Below are 14,907 nucleotides of genomic sequence, written 5' to 3'. Positions count from 1 at the left end.
ACGTCCCTCTTAAGGATGAGAAGATTGAGGAAAACCTTGGTGATGACTTTTCTAATGGTCAACAGCAAGGAGATTCCCCTGTAGCTACCAAAGTCGGATTTGTTCCCTTTTTTGAAAATGCTGACAACAGTGGTATCTCGGAGCTCTCTCAAGATGCTCCTCTCCTTCCAGATAAGGCAGATCAGGACATGTGGCTACAGTAAGAGCTCTTTGCCTCTGCACTTCAATACTTCAGTCGGGATATTGTCTGCTCCAGCTACCTTGTTGTTCAGAAGCTGGCAGATGGTCTTCTCTACTTCATGCAGAGCTGGGGTGTTGCTGAGCTCATGGTAATGTAGCGAGCTGGGCGACGCATTCAAGGATGCTCAGATTGATAACAGAATCCTGGTTGAGGAGGTCTCTAAAAGTATGAACGTATACAAGGCACTGTTCAAACCACAGCTAGACTACTGTGAAAAATTTGGGTCTCTTACCTAAGAAAAAATATACCGGCAGTGAAGGTGGTTCAGAGAAGGTTCATTAGGCTGATCCTGGGTATGGAAGGCTAATCTTATATGGAGAAGCTGTGAGGGTTGAGTCCATTGGAGTTTTGAAGAATGAGAGGTAATGTTATTGAAACTTATAAGATTCTTAATACTTTCAGTGCTTTCTGATTAGTACTCAGGTTCACTTTTATTCTTTCCCCTCCAATCTTAAACTGATGCCCTCTGGTCCTCGATTCCCCAACCCTGGGAAAAAAGACTGAGTGCATTCACCCTATCCATGCCTCTCATGATCTTATACACTTCTATAAGGTCTCCCCTCAGTCTCTTATGCTCGAAAGAAAAATGTCTTAACTTGTCCAACCTTTCCCTTTAACTGAGATCATTGAGCCCAGGCAAAATTCTTGTAAATTTCTTCCGCACCCTTGCCAGTTTAATAACATCCTTCCTATAACAAGGTGATGAAAACTGAACACACTACTCCAAGCGTGGCCTCACCAAAGCCCTATATAATTGCAACATAACTTCCCAAATTCGATACTCAGTGCCCTGACTGATGAAGGGTAGTGTGCCAAAAGCCTTCTTCACTGCCCTTTCTACTTGTGACTCCACTTTCAGAGAACTGTGAACCTGAACTCCAAGATCCCTCTGTTCCACTATACTCCTTAAGGCCCTACCATTCATCATGGAACTCTTGCCTTGATTTGACTTTCCAAAATGCAAGGTCTCACATTTATCTATATTATACTCCATTTGCCATTTCCCGGCCCACTTCTCTGAACTGATAGGCAATTCCTTGTTCTTGTCAGTTACTTGCAAACATGCACTCAACAAATCTCATCCTGAACACATTTTCACTTGCTAATTTAGAAAGCAAATCTGCACTGACAGTTAATGAGTAAATATTATAGTTGATCTTATTTTCCATTTGTTTATGGTCTCCATAAATCTCAATGGGCCAGTTTGCTTCTTCAGCTCTTCAATGAGTGCAGGCCATTGACTGATCATCAATGGCTTAATTGCCTCTGATTTCCTAATCTATACAGGTTTTTACTTGCAGTTTCCAACGATGCATGAGGCACTGGTCTAGCTTTGCAAAATGTTAGCTGCACAAGGTCCTTTATCTTACTTATAAATGTACAAATTAGGAGTAGGCCAATTGCCCCCTCAAGCCTTTTCTGCAATGAATAAGATCAGGATTGTGGCCTCAACTCTACTTTTGATATCTACTCCTGATGGCCTTTGACTTCCCTGTTAGTCAAGGATCTATCCAAATCTACCTTCAAAATATTTATTTCTATCCTCTCTAGAAGACAATCCCACAGATTCATATGTCCTAATCTCATTCTTAAATGGGATATCCTTTATTGATAAACTGTACTTTTTGGTTCTAGTCTCTTGCACAAGGAGAAATATCCATGCAGCATTCAGCCTGTCAAGTTCTCTCAGGATCTGACATGTTTTTATTTGATCATCTCCCAGACATTAACCTCCAATGAATACAAGCCCAATCTGTCCAACCCTTCTAAGCCAGTAATCTGTTGAGTGAATTTCCTCTGAACTACTTCAAATACAATTACATCCGTTCTTAAATAAGGTGATCAAAACTGTACTCTAGAAGTAGCCTCACAACTGCCCTGTCCAACAGTAGCAAGATTTCTCTTCTTTTATTTTCCATTCCTTTTGCAATAGACAATAAGATTCAATTTTCTTCCCTAATCACTGTTGTACCTGTACAGTAACCTTTTGTGATTTATGTACAAGAACACCAGTTCCCTCCACAATACAGTGTTCTCTGTCCTCTTTAATAATATTCTGAATTTTCTTTATGGACAAGTTCACAGTACCCCACGATGTAGTCCATCTGACATTTCTTTTTTGCCTGTTCAGTTAACTGATCTGTATTCTTTCATGGTCTCTTTACATCCTCTACATAATTTATTTTTGTACCGTCAGCAAACTTAACAACCATACTCTCAGTCCTTCATCCAATTCAGTGACACGTAGTGTGTAGTATTGCAGCTCCAGCACTGCTCCCTGTGCCACTCCACGACTTACATTGTGCCAAACCAAACACTGACCTATTAAGCCAACTACTCAATCATGTTACCAAACTACTATGCTCCCCTTACACTATGAGCTCTTATTTTGTGAACTAACCTTTGAGGTAGCACCTTGTCAAATGACATCTGGAAGTCCAAGTAGACATATACTGGTTTCATTTTATCCACATTGTTTGTTACTTCCTCAAATAACTTATAAATTGGTGAACCTTTCATATAACCGCCCCGACTCTACCTGATTGCATTCAGGTTTTCTATGTGACCTGTAAAGTCTCCAAGGCTTCAGCCTTGTTGTGCCTAATGTTATCATTCAGTGTTTATTGTTCAAAGGCTACTTTTGGGCTCCTACTGTAAATAAGATGGCCCAGTTTAACCACATCTTCTTAAATCAATTCCTCCCCCTCAAGGAAGTCTCACCCCTGCAGTTTAAGATATATCATCATATTCCAGGTTAACACTGACTTGATCTAACATTGGAAGATTGTGACTGGAATAACTGGTTAATTTCACAATAGTTTTGCAAATGGACATGTGACTCCAAGACTCTTGTTCTCTCCTTCCAAAATAACAGACTAATGTGTTCACAGCAACAATGAAAGTAAGTTATGCATCTTTGAATTTTGTTCCCTCCATGGGTGCTGGAATTGTAGTTTCAGCCCTTTTACTCTCACCTTCCATCTGCTGTTTTCCTTTCTCTCGGAATGAGGTCCACCCCTTGATGTTGTTCCTGGAAACTTCTGTTTCCATGTTGATTGTATGTACATTTGAGGGTTTCCAATTTTCTGAACCAGCTTTAGAGTCACCAAAAATGTGACCTGGTGCACTGCAGCCTGAAGGATCACAGTTTCCTTTACTCCATGTTGTCTGCTGACAAAGTTTGATTGCAAACGTGGAGAATTGGTGACTGTCACAGTAATTGTGGTATCTATATTTTTTTAAGCAGAAAGCAAAGCTAAGCTGTCTGTCATGGCTTCACTGAAATCAATGGATCTCCTCTGGCTGTCGGCTCAGGGAAAAAAATTAACTTGCAATTTGTAATTATCCCTTTCGGCAATTCCATGGCTGCAGTCTCATAACAGACCCCCTTTCACATCAGCTTATTCCCTTTACTTAAAAGCTTGGCTGGATTTTAAGTGTGTTTTAATGTTGCTACAATAATGTACCTGCGATCACTTTCTAAGTCTGCAGATCCACAAAGGACTGCAACTCACTTAAGTTATCGTAAACCCCAGTATAAAAAAATGTTGACATTTCAGAATATAATGGTTTACACCCAAAGGTCTTAAAAAATGTAGTTGAGCAAATTGCAGATTCTTTTGCCATAATCTTCCAAAGCTCAGTAATTGTTCCTTTGAACTTGAAAATTACAAATGTAACTCCATTATATAAGCAAGGTGAGGGAGAGAAACCAGGAAGTTATGAAACTGTTAGTCAAACGTCTGTTGTGGAGAAGTCCTTAAAATGTATAATTAAGGACTGAGCGACTAAGTGACTGAGCACTTAGAGAAATCTAACCTAATTAAAGAGGGAGTTAACCTGGATTTGTGAATGGTAGGTCATGTCTAACAAACCAACCGAGTGTTTTGATAAAGTAGAGAAAGCAAGTTAATATCTTTGGATGTAGTTTATATGGACTTTCAGAGGGCATTTATGAGGGTTCCACATAAAATAATTGTTGTTGATATTAATTAGTTCACAGTAATTAGGAATTAAGTTATTGATCTGGTTAAGACTCTGTTATGGCAGTTTACGGCAGCCATTAGGAAGAATATATAATTATTCAAATTGGGAAAAAAGTAATTCCTTGTTTCACAGATGGATATGTACTGGACTCTCTCTCATTCATTCCAATTATTAATAACTTTATTAATAACAAATAGAGCCATACAGTACAGACCCATTGTTCGGTCTTTGCTACTCCTGAAAGCGAAATGTGTGGCACGAGAAAAGCACAGCAGGTTAGGCAGCATCTAAGGAACAGGAGAATCAACATTTTGGGTATAAACCCTTCATCAGGACATTCCTGATGAAAGGCTTATGCCTGAAATATCAATTCTCCTGCCCCGGATGCTGCCTGATCTGCTGTGCTTTTCCAATACCACACTTTTCAACTCTGATCTCCAGCATCTGCAGTCCTCACTTTCTCCTATTCCTGAATGCTTTTATCAGAGCAAAGAATTCTGCACATCATCTTGAATGTTGCGGATCCAATATTCACTGACCTGCGATTTTCAAGAACTGAAAAAAAAGCTTGCAGAGAACAAAAAAAAAGTTAAAATATATCTAAATAAAGACAAAGATGAAGATGCAGTGAGGATGTGAAACTGAAATTCTAGGTCTGGAAAGTGTGCAGTGCCCGTACACTGGCTTTCATGTTTCACATAGGTTCACATCACAGGAGCCTGAAGAACTTCATAATAAGGGTCAGTCATCTTACTTTGTGTAACTATTTCTCCAGCAAGACAACTTTATTTGTATTAAAGGAATCTCTTTGACTGAATTTTAACTTATACATGCACTGAAAATATGAAAGTTTTGTGGTTTGAACCTATCTAATGGTTTCTTCTTATAAAATATGCTTGCTATTTGCAAATTAGCTATTTGTGAGATTTTCCAGCGCACAGCAGGACTTTGTTTCATGACAAAGTTTGCAGTTAAACCAAAGATAGGAATTATGAAATCATGTTAATGGAAGCATAAAATACAAAGAGACAAATTAAATGATTGGGAAAAGCGCTGGTCAATGAATTTCAATACAATCAAGTGTGAAGCCTGCCATTTTGGAATGATGGAAGATGGATCAAGGCTTTTCAAATGGTGAAAAGTCAGAATCAGTGGAGGTTTTCAGAGATTTGGCAGCCTTACACAAAGATCATTAACATGTAAAGGTGAGGCACAAAAGTGATCAGAAGTGCTAATGGTATATTAACATTTATATATACAGGACAGGCCAACTCCCATCCTGACTTTGGAACTATACTGCCGTCCCTTCACTGTCTCTGGGTTCAATTCCTGGAAATCCCTTCTAAACAGCACCGTGGGTCAACCAATACCATATGGACTAATGGTTCAAGCAGACGGCTCACCACTGACTTTTTAAGAGAATAACGGTTGGGAAAATTATGGATGGGCAATAAATTGTGGCCGAGCTAGTGAAACATATATCTCACAAATGGACAAATAAGATTGAATGGAAGTGGGAGGATGCTTTGTGACACCTATATACAGCCTGAGCTCAACCACATCAGCTGTGTTGTGTATTATTCTGGATGCCACATCACAAAATATATATACTAACCTTTAAAGGAGTGCCCCACAGGTCTCCCAGAATGTTACCATTGCTTCAAGAGTTAAATTAGAATCATAGAATCCCTATAGTATGGAAACAGGCCATTTGGGCAAAAGAGTCCACAGTGACCCTCTGAAGAGTAACCCACTCAGACTCAGTCCTCTAACCTATTACTCGACATTTACCCTGACTAATGCACCTAGCCTACACATCCCTGAACACTATGGGTAATTTATCATGGCCAATTCATCCAACCTGCACATCTTTGGACTGTGGGAGGAAACCCACACAGATGGTTGCCCAAGACTGGACTTGAACCCAGGTCCCTGGTGCTGTGAGGCAGCAGTGCTAACCACTGAGCCACTGTGCTGCCCACAAGTTCTGAGCTTAGTTTACATTTGCAGTGTTATATTCTCTTGAACATAAAAGCTAAAGGAATGATTTCATTGAGCAGATTAGGATTTTAAAAGGAATACACCCAGCAGCTGGGGAGAAACCAACTTTCTCCTCTCAGTGTCTAGGACAGGGGGCACAACCTTAATATGAAAACAAGACCATTTGGGAAAGATGATCACTTCTTCCCACTTGCTATCCTGATTTGGAAATATATCACTGTTCATACAGTGCTGCTGAGTCAAAATCCCAGAACTCCCTTTCTGCTGGAAATGTGGGTCTCTCTCCAGCACATGGACTGTAGCTGATCAGGGAGGCAGCTCGCTACCAACCTAGCAGGGCAATTGGGGACAAGCAGTAAATGCTGGCCATCCAACAATGCCCACGCCATGAGTGAACAATAAAGACAGGTGGAAGAAATGTGGAATCTGTGTCAGTACTCGCTAGTCCAATTTATAATGTTAAACCTGAAATTAGTACATGCTCACTGGAAAATGGTATTAAATGATGTTGAAACAAGGCAGGTGGATAAAGTTAAGATGCAGATCAATCATAAGTGTTTGAATGTTTTAAAAGGCTTGAGGGGATGAATGGTTTACTCCTGTTACAATGTCTCCCCTTCCTCACAGTTAAAAATCACCAACAGATTTATTTGGAAATATTAGCTTTCTCAGGTAGCCGTGGAATGGGATCATAAGACACAGAATTTTTAAGCAAAATATTACAGAATCATGTTTTGCTATAAATGCTGTATCTTCTGCTCCTGTTCTACAGCTACCTGATGAAAGAGCAGTGCTCCAAAAGCTAGTGCTTCCAAATCAACCAGGTTATTGGACTATAACCTGGTGTTGCGTGATTTTTAAATTTGTTCACCCCAGTCCAACACTGGCTCCTCGATATCGTGGCTCCTTTACTCAACATATTTTATGACTGTATTGAGAAAATAAAACAGCTGTAACAACCATTTGTGAATCGGCAAGAAAATAGAGGAAATAAATGAGTGCGAACAGGCAAAGGGAAAGGTAGATCATTCAGTAGGCATTTGCAGTTTCAGACTTAGAAACTTATTGCCGATTTTCAGGAACAAAACAGCAACAACTCATCTTCCTATGCTTTTCTTACTCAATCTACTTTTAGTTCTGCAATCTTGTACCTTCCTGATCCATTCTCATTGCCAGCATTTATGTCCAACATTCACAAGCACAGCAGTGCAGTTGTTATGCTATTAAATTCATAATCCAGGGAACACTAGTTCAAATAACACCTTGGCAGCTTGAAAATTTGAATTAATTTCAAAAATAAATCTGGAAACAAAAAGCTAGTATTAGTAAAACTGCCCGCAAAGCTGTTGCAATGCTGTAAAATCCCAAATGACACTTACAATTCTATTCAGAAATCTAGGCTGACATATATCTGATGACTGTCTCACTTCAACCTAGTTGACCTTCAAAGTGACCTAGCAAGCTATCCAGTTGTACCTAGGACTACCCAGGACAATAAATGCTGAATTCGTTTGCAACACTGAAGAATGCATAAGAAAAGGTTATGCCATTAGTTACAGAACGAGGTTCAGATATCTGGATATATTGCTTTCTGGTCTTTTCTTGCCCTTCTTTCCATTTTATATGAAATGTTATCTAGAGATGCCTCTGAACTTCTCAATACCTCCAAACCTAAATTGAGGACCTAAGTCTTCTAGATTGCCAGCTGAAGGTATAGCCATGTAAAGCAGTGGACTGAATTTTTCCTGCACATCTGAGACTCACATCTTCCCAAAGAAGGGAGCTAAACATATAATAACAGAGAGTGTATGGTATAAAGGAGGATTCAATTTATGGATAGCTGTAGCATTGAGCCTTTTGTTCTCATGCATCAATAATTCATGCATCAAAGGTCACTTTGACGACCAAATCATGTCAGAGGTCATGTTAATTTGGTCTTCTTGCAATAATTAAATTTCCATAAAAGGAACAGCTTGTTAGCTTAGTCTTGCCATTAGATTTTGGAAGCTAAAAAATGTGGATGCATTAACTAATAGCATTATTGTCACTGGTTTTGCAGGCATTTGATTGTAGTTTTGTGTTAAGGACAGTAGTACCATCCATTTTAAATATTGCAAAATACAGATCATTCAGGTTGAAGAAAATTATTCTGTACAGAGTGGCATCATAAGACCTGAAGTTTTTATTCAGGTTTACACAATCCCCTTGATATCCAATTAGCAATCTTTTTATACCAAATAATTCATTTAACAAAAACGCGCCTGTCAGAAGTACATGAAACTTGTGACAGTAAAATTGATGCTAAAATAAAAAAAAGTTACACAATTAGCTGTTATGCAAAGATGCCAATAAACACTTCATAAATATGCTGAAGGCCAACAGCTCAGAAACACATGAGAACAGCTGCTGTACAATTGAAATTGCTTGTCAATTTTTGTAGACAAAGAACTGAGCAATGATCATTAAAAGCAGACGGATTGCATGACAGTGCTTCTGCATTGCAAATACAGCACCCTGTAGAATTTAGCAACCTCGAAATTTCCACAGAAATACATCAAGTTTGGAATATATCAACGCATACCCTTAACAAGATTGACCTAAAAGTGCAGTATGTGTACCTCCCGGAATAGTTTCCCCTGCAGCTGCACTTAGAAAGCGTGAGATTTTGAGTACGATTTAAACAGACGTGCCCGTCTTCCAATGAACATTTTGTTCAATTTTCAAGAATGCTTTTGGACCAGCTATAGCATAACAAAATGATTAGTTTTCCATTCAGTTTTTGAATTCTTTTGCTTGTCTGATTGGAAATTCAAAAAAAAAATCTGTAAATCAATGAGTGGGGAAGTGCAACACTATCCCATCCCAGTGAGAAAAGGATCCTGGTCTTTGGTTTGAACCCAAATATTTAAAACTTTTTGACCAATTTTCTTTTGTGGGCATCTGGCTGTCTTCCAAGTTCTTACCAAGATCTGAGGCTACGTGTGGGGGAATCGAGAGGCATTTATGACAATTTTTGTGCACATCTCATGTTTGCTGCGAGCAGGAAGTGTTATTGGCCTCAAGAAGGGTTTAATATACGTAGAGGCTTAGATTTTGTTTCTTTTAAAATCAATCATGTTGTCCACACCCTCCCCATCCTCTGCAAAAAGCAACTCAATGTTCCAGTATTCTACTAGAACTATGACTGTCTCTTTTCTGGTGCACAAGTAAAAGATGAAGTTGTTTCTGAAGTGAAAAAAAATACTTATATTACTCAGGAGGTCAGGGAGTAAAACAATGACTGCAGATGCTGGAAACCAGATTCTGAATTAATGGTGCTGGAAGAGCACAGCAGTTCAGGCAGCATCCAAGGAGCAGTAAAATCGATATTTCGGGCAAATGCCTTCATCAGGAATATAGGCAGAGTGCCTGAAGGGGCCCTACTCAGGAGGTCAGCCAGCAACTGTAAAGCGAGATGCAATGTCGCAGATACTGCATGATCTGCTCAGTGTATCCAGCATGTTTGTTTGTTTTTAAATTTCAGATTTCTGGCATTTGCAATATTTTGCTTTTCTATCGTGACAACACTACTCTCCAGGTATGAAGCTAGGTCAGTGCACCCATAAAATGGTGGGACTCCCTAATTACAGTTCTGTCCTTTCAAATTTTTTATTCCAAATGTCTTTCATTTGTAGTTTGCAACAATTTTATACTTTTAGAGAAGTTTAAATAACTATTCTTTTAAAAATATCCAAGAAGGACAGTATTGGTTTTTGTCTGTGTGAAGCCTATTATTCAAAGCTTGAAGAAAAGATCACAAGGCAAGATAAATACCACTTCTAAAAAGAACTCTGCAATGCATAGTCCTAGGTGATTCCGATCAATCAATTCAATTCTATTCAGCTTTTTAAAAATTATTGAAGAAGAACCAATTTTTCTTCAGTTCAAAGAAAACCAATGTGTGATATCCTATCTGTTTTAATTACTGAGATACAATATTTCTCAGAACCAAGATTCTCAGCTTTAATCAGAACCAGTATTTACACCAATGTCGTCAAGTGTGGTGGACTGTCTACATAATTTCTGGTCTACAATTTGAAAATGTTGCATAGTGTATAGATACTTGGATCTTGACCAGAGCTTCTCTTCCATAGTTCATGAAAGCATCCCTTCACATTTAGCCAGTAGATTCATCTACTGCAGGACATAAACTCAGCCAAGAGCTAACAATTCAAGATCTCCTCTGATCTTAACTAAATAATACATGCCAGCATGAGATTAGACATAAAAGGTTTAGTGCCTACACGGAGATGTCAGCAAATTAATTATAAATAATAACTCCTAACTTTAAGATAACTTCGATATAATTCATCAAACCTTCAGAAACAATTTCAAAATCAATACATCTAATTTCAGCAAATTAAAAGTTGAAAGTTAAAGGCACCACTGTTGATTATCATTTGGTGTTACACCAAACAGCTACTTCTGTGCAATCAGAAATTGCGATAACATTTTACTGATCAGAGTGAATGAAGTGTTACTTTTATATCATTGTTAATGGACAGACAGATTGATGAATTAAATAATACTGAAAATTGTACAGATGGTGTTCGGCTTCTGAATCAGGTAAAATGTTTGAGTTGAATATTTCAGTGGTTTGTGACGATATGCCCAAAATGTTAAACACATTTTTTAATTTTCAGATGCAGGCTGACTTTGTTCTGTGCTTCCATCACACACTACATTTATTTCAGATTTTTTTGGCACTTTTACCCTGCACTTTTTGAATACTTATTATTCGAGACAAGCCAGGCACTTCACCCACTGTTAAAGTTATAATTTCAATCACAGTAACAAATTAGTAATATGACATGTTCATGAGATGATTGCTGCGATATCTATTCTTAGGCAGAAGCATTGTTCACAACAATTGTTGATCATAAGATGGAGAAGGGCCAGTGAATGCTGATCCTCAGATCATTCAAGGGGAAAGGATGAGTAGGACTGAAGGATGTTGGTGAGATTAGATTACAGTATACTAGGCTGAAACCCCCAAAAAATGTTGAAGATCACAGCAAGTCAGGCAACAACCTTGGAGACAGAGCAAGTTAACATTTCGAGTCTAGTTGACTCTTCATCTGAGCAGGACGTTGAACAGAAATATTTTGTGATATAAAGTGGAAAATCAGTAATTGGATGTGGAGCAATGTCAGGAGAACTTTCAAATGATTAAGACAGATTTAAACATCATCTTGCCTGAGATTATATGATCAAATTGAAGAAACCCATCTCCCTGCTAATCATTTTATATGGAATAGATACCAATCCATGTTAGACATCAATGACCATAGGGGCTAAATTAGATAGCCCTCAAAAATATGTAGGTGGAGCCACCTTGGTCAATTATGTCATGTCCATTCAATGCTATATTCGCACTGCCTGCTCATTATTAAGATTGCTGTGTGCATTGCACTCATGTATCTACATAAAGCAAACCTGCAGTGCTTTAAGTGCTACTTGAAGCCTTTGTCACCTTGTAGCCATCCACTTATGTTAAAATACTAGATTGTGATGGAATAAATGCAACATAACTGCAACCAGAACAGGGGGCATTGACCTTCATGGCGCATTATCAATGGTCAAAACACCAGGTGGAAGCTGAAGGACAGGAAGCCAATCTTGTTCCATTATAGGGCAGAGTTGATAATGTGGTGCCATCAGAACAATGTGCCCACATTCCATCGTACCCTGCATCTTGTACTTGCAGGCAGTAGGGAGTAATAATAATAGAAATCTGAAATAAAAACAGAAGGTTATGGAAATACTCAGCAAATCAGACTGATCTGTGGAAAGAAAGAGTGACTGAGCTGAATTTTCTCACTCTCTGAACAACATGAGACACTTGGGATAATACAGTAAATGATGGGCAAAATGAAGTGCTTGACATTGAGAAACGTAATCTGATTTTCCACATAAGATTTTAACAGCTCGATGAGAATCTCACTAATGAGTTGCATGTAGTTAATTAATAGTGACCATGTATTTACATCTTGCTGAGATCTAATTTTACCTCATTTATATGCAGGCTGTTTCTTTCCCAGGTAGCAGAGACAAACTAGACAGTTCCAATCCCTGATTGAAAGGGAGAACAGTTACCTGGGGACTGCAGGTTACCAAGGGCAAGCATTTTGGCTGGCATTCTGCAAGGTACACTCCAATGGCAGCGACTGCCTACACCGTCTGCTTAGTGAGGTTGGTGTTGGTAAAGCATCAGCATCATCATGGCACATCTCAGACTCATATAAACTATGCTTCAGCATTTTATTACTGCACTTTGGAGATCACCAATGGCTTTCATTGCAATGCTGTCACCAGGAACAAGCAATCATCTCACGCAGGAGAACCAGGCACACATCAATGCTCTGCTCCTGCTTCCTTAATGCTTACTTATTTTGTGCTTCCTTGGATGCTCACAGTTTCTCTGCGTTACTTTGCTTTTTTTTGTGGATTTACACTTTATTCAGGTCTTCAAGCTTTGCTTTCCCATTTAGCATAGACTTTGGCACCCTGCTTTTCAGACAGGGATCTGGAAGTCCAAGTGGCAAGGAGAGATGTCCACTTCACCCAGGACTGGAAGAGGAGGCTATTACCCTGGCACATCCTACCATCCAAGTAAGTGTGAGCTCAGCTGCCTGGAGAAAATGTACGAAGAAAGTCAATGAGACTCTGTACCACTAACGTGGGTGCCACCATCATTTCTCAGCTACTGCACACATCTTTCACCAACGTCCGTGCTCTCCCACTTTCACCATTATCTGCAAGATCTTTGCTCACTTGCTTTTCTCCACCCAATACCCCTCAGCTGATTAACTCTGCATGGCCTTTGTGCTGCCCACTCAGTTACATGGGATACAATCACATCTCCTCTACTTGTATTAGCAATAACAGCAATGTCAGTTTCATCTTACTCCTTTTCTTTCTCTTAATCTAGGAGAAAGCTGACCACGTTAGGACAAAAAGAGTCAAAATGGATGATATTCAGCTCCTCATGTCAATCTATGAGAAGATTCTGACTGTGCCTACCCAAGCAGCTATGTCAAAGCTACTGCATTCAGATCAGAGGTTGCTCTTGACTTACTATGCTCGGATCCTGTAGTGTGTTGCTCTTGGCTTGACTGAGGATTACTCCTTTTAAACTTTGAGGCATGGCTGCTTGCTTGAAGCTCATGCAGTACATTTGCCATTAAATCTGCTGTCACACAGTACATGGTGAGTTTGAGATAGCACGATATAGTACAGCATCATGTCCAACCCCTTGACTAGTGAGTACTAACAACTAGGGATCGGTTTAGCTCAGTTGACTGGATTGTTGGCTTTCAGAGCAATGTGACACCAACAGTGTGGGTTCAATTCCCATCACCAGTTTGAAGTTACCATGAAGGGCTCTCCTTCTTAACCTCTTCCCTCGCCTGAGGTATGGTAGCCCTCAGGTTAAATCCACATCAGTCACTTCTCTGTAATGAGAGACCAGCCCCTTTGGTCTCGTAAGACTACAGCGACACAACAACTAACAACCAGGACAAGCTGCTTGGCTTCAAGTCTGCACTAAAAGGCAAGGCAGGACATAAGTACTGTGAGCCTGTTAGTTCTGGTTGAGGAGATAGCTGGTATAAAAGGGAGGGATGCTGTGTGTATCAAAGTAGGATTGAAGTGAGTGAGTGCTCATGAGAGCGAATGAGGATGCCTGAGATGAAGCCTGGTCCAATTCATGAGTTAAGGGTCGGCAAAGTGTCCTTACATTACAATGAGATATGCTGGTATGTTTTGAACTGTGAAGAGACTGGTATACATTAGGTGCCAATTTCTGTGGACAGTGGATGTGAGTTATTGCTGCTCACAGTGTATGCCCTGGTGCTAGGAATCCCAGATGTAGGTCCAGAGGAACAAACTGGAGTTCTCATTTCAGGCATTTCTGCTTTCTAGTGTCTAACTGGCCAGCAGTAGAATGAGAGACTGCATGTGAATGAGAGGACTAAGTAATAATGAGAATACTAGGAAGAAACAATCATCATTTAATAGGTATCTCACTGCTCACTAGCAAGAATCTCATCCAAAATCTGGGACTTTGTTTGTAAATGAGATTTTCCAGTCTCCAGTTCAAGAACAGCCTTATTGGATTGTCACCTGATTTATCCACCATTTCTCATGTCATTCAGGGCCTGAGAAGATTGTGCCCTTAGAATAAAATTTCTGCAGTTACATCACATGGTGTGGACTGTACATCACCAACAAGTGTGAAGGATTTAGAGGAACAAATTACATGGAGGAGCAAACATCATAGAGTAGTTATAATCAGGGACTTAGTTACCTGAATAAGAGTGGGGATGGTGGTAGTGTAAACATCAGTGGGGGCTAAGCAGTCCAAATCATCGAATTCAGAAGGACTTCCCTCAACAGTACGTAGCCAGGCCAAAACAAAAGCGGGAACTGTTTGGCAATGAGCTGGGCCAAGTCACAGACAAAAATAGAAATAGCTAGAAAACATCAGCAGGTCTGGCAGCATCTTTGGAAAGAAATCAGAGGAAATATTTCAGGTTGAGTGAGCCTTCCTCAGAAGCCAGTCAAGTAAGTTTCATTGGGAAAGCATTTAAAGGACAGTGATCACTGCAAAATAAGATTTAGGATGAGGGTAGAAAAGC

General features: G+C 39.5%; 1 long non-coding RNA gene across 1 annotated transcript; it reads right to left on the bottom strand.

Annotated features, from left to right (window-relative positions):
- Positions 1-10,274: 10,274 nt before the first annotated feature.
- LOC122555782 lies at positions 10,275-14,701 on the bottom strand. The gene is made up of 3 exons (XR_006313363.1): positions 14,577-14,701; positions 12,365-12,900; positions 10,275-12,002 (listed from the first exon to the last, which is right to left on the bottom strand). It is a non-coding gene; the product is annotated as an uncharacterized LOC122555782 (long non-coding RNA).
- Between the last annotated feature and the right edge of the window lie 206 nt (positions 14,702-14,907).

This window comes from Chiloscyllium plagiosum, chromosome 13, assembly GCF_004010195.1.
Source record: "Chiloscyllium plagiosum isolate BGI_BamShark_2017 chromosome 13, ASM401019v2, whole genome shotgun sequence".
NCBI lineage: Eukaryota > Metazoa > Chordata > Chondrichthyes > Orectolobiformes > Hemiscylliidae > Chiloscyllium > Chiloscyllium plagiosum.
This window is presented reverse-complemented; position numbering and strand designations above follow the sequence as displayed.